Genomic DNA, 2,793 nt, shown 5'->3' with positions numbered 1-2,793 from the left:
AACTTCGGGATTTAGGCCAAATGGAGCTAGGGCACCTGTGTGCATTTTGCAGTTGTTTGTACCATTTCAGCTCCGAGCCAAAGTATGAAAAAGCGAATGCCAAAATAGAGGCGAAAAACTTCAGAGCAATTTGTTTTTATCTCACCGTTCTGCTATTCAAGGCTCGACTACACTGGCTCGGCTATAAGTACGAACGCAGCTGGATCATACGGAGCTTCGTACCTTAAATACACAATTTATAAAAGTACAAGTGAAATACAAGTGAAAGAGGAGGTAGCTCAATCCTAACGCATACAGCTGAATCGCAGTCTACGTAGTTATACTGCTCGAGCGCTGTTACTTCAATTACAGCGTAACATGCGGCGAGAATGTAAAGCCCGGGCCGAAGATCTATTCGCGGGCACATATTCCATTCTCGGCGAGAGATTAATGGCAGTACGGCGGCAGTACGGCGCCGATATCGCGCACCCCGCGATCGGATAAGCTGTGCATATTTGCATGGCATACTGACCATGACCGTGTGACCACTGACACTACACGCGCATTCATGCCCGTGTGCCGCCAGCAAACAACCTTTCAGCGCTGCGTGCTGCCGCGATAGGCACTGCGTCTTCGCGTCTCTGTACTAGCTGTGTTGACGTGGCCAGTTGTGCGCAAAGGCTTTGAAATAATGAACAGGTTCGAAGAAAATTAACTTACCCCCAAGATGCGAGATGTCACCCGGGTAGTGGTCTCCCACCAGCTGCTCCGCCATGGAGGAAATGAGCCCCGCCGTCAGCATAGCGTTTCCAGTGAAGGCGCGCAAAGGACGACGCGCTATCCGTCGAGCCCGCTGACGCACGCTATAAACACAGGTTTACTCAGCACCTTACCACGTTTTCGTACATCGCACCAGCGAATTTCACTGCTGTCGGCACATCACATATCGGAAGAGTGACAAATGCTCATGCCAGCGATGGTTCAGGCCCTCGGCACCACAAAGGAGGACCACGACTAAAGTGAGCTCACTTCTAGCTCACTTTACCACGACAAACGTAGAAACGCTGTCCGCCATGCTGTCCCTTCCCAGACGCTGCGTTCGTTGGCTAGCGCTTCGGCCAGTTCCGGCTTCCTTCGGCCCGTTTAGAAAGGCATCGCCTCCAGGCATTCCTCCAGGTCGTCTCTTTCGGGCTCTATGCTTTTGGGCAGTGCGATAGCAAAGGATTAAAACCAAATGAAACTTTCGTTACAAAAATAATTAAGTTCTTGTGCACATATTAGCATTAAAAACTTGAGAAATTTGTGACGCGTGGACGCATGAATATGCGTGTCGGTACATGCGTGCGTGCGTGCGTGCGTGAGTGGGCATGGTCTAGCGCGTCAAATCCAAAGCCTATCCGACATGCTGCATGGTTTCTGAGATCACCGTCGTGAGCTTCGCTTGTTTTCTCGTGCTGCTGCTGGGCGGTCTTGTGCGCCGCTGTTACTGTGCTGGAATCGCAAAAGAAGAAGGATTACCGGTGTGTGCTGCCGGTGGGCGCGCTCTCATCCAAGAGTAGTAGCAGCTCCCAATTAAGCGATCCGTCAGGGCATATGTGTTATGGATGTCTGGTCGACAACGATAATGAGGTCAGCAGTGCGGTGCCGTCGTTTGATGAGTCGAACCTTTCGGCCTATTGCTCTGCTAACTTCGTTGCAAAAATGCCTGGCTCATAAGCAGCGACAGTGGCCATTGTTTCTGTGGTGTGTTTCGATTACAAGACGGCGCCCTTCTACAGTGTGGCTTCCTTGGAAACTTAGTCGGCGGTGTGCCTGCAACGCCTGTCGCTGTCAGCTCAAACTGACCGCCTGCGAGCGCTGCCTTCTTTTGCGATGTGAACGGTGACGGGACACTTACAGCCTGTGGCCGGAGCTTATAGCAAAAGCGAAGAGTGTTTTCTGTGAAGGTTTGACGAAGTGCGTGTGTCAGTCTGGACCCTTAGCAAGTCATACGAGATGCGACATGCAAAAGTGGTCCACCAGTCGCTTCAGCAGAAAGGAGTGCGGATGTTTTTTACGTTACTTCAATCGAGAACTGCCCGTGCAAATATTTCAACTCGTCTCTTGCCTAAACAGCATAGTAAAGAAGCTAAAGCAACAAAACTGCTGTTTCCATGCTGTATATTGATTCCGCACTCGTGCTAGAGGTGGGAAATATGTAGCAGTTATTGGCGGAGTTACAGCCTATGAAGCACGTGCAGCTTCATGTAATTGCAGGTTAGGATATGCGCCTTACTTGGTATTGACTTTGTGACCAGACATAGCCATCTGTCAACTAAAAGAAATTTTCTTGCTATAGGATTCTGCAGCATTATGTATGCTTCTGGACACTGAATACCGGGTGCGTCACCTCTCTTGAAAGCACTCAGATTTGTGTACTTATCAGTACGCTTGAGATGAGAAAATTTTATCAGCTTCTTTTCTTTATTTTATAATTAGCTACACAGCATGTTGCAAAAAAAATGTTTTACGGAAAAGTATTTCAGTTTAGAGTAGAACAGTTCAACAAAGTTGTTTTGGGCATTTTGGTAACTTCAAGATGGTATCTGATGGTTGCATACAGACGTGCAAGTCAAACCTCAAAGGGCATCAAACTTAACAGTACCGCTGAGCTTATCCTTTCGTGCTTTTTATGTGTGTGTAGATCACCTGGGGAAGTTCAGTATTGGATGTTGGATTTCATAGTTCTGCTACAACTTTTATCTTCCTTTCTACACATGAAACATGACTGAACTTGATTACATTCCCCAAGCAAATACCTGACACCTTACAAGC

This window comes from Amblyomma mixtum, chromosome 1 (genome assembly GCF_055824585.1).
Source record: "Amblyomma mixtum isolate Tamu chromosome 1, ASM5582458v1, whole genome shotgun sequence".
NCBI classification, from domain to species: Eukaryota; Metazoa; Arthropoda; class Arachnida; order Ixodida; family Ixodidae; genus Amblyomma; species Amblyomma mixtum.
The sequence above is the reverse complement of the archived record's forward strand: the minus strand, read 5'-3'. Positions refer to the sequence as shown.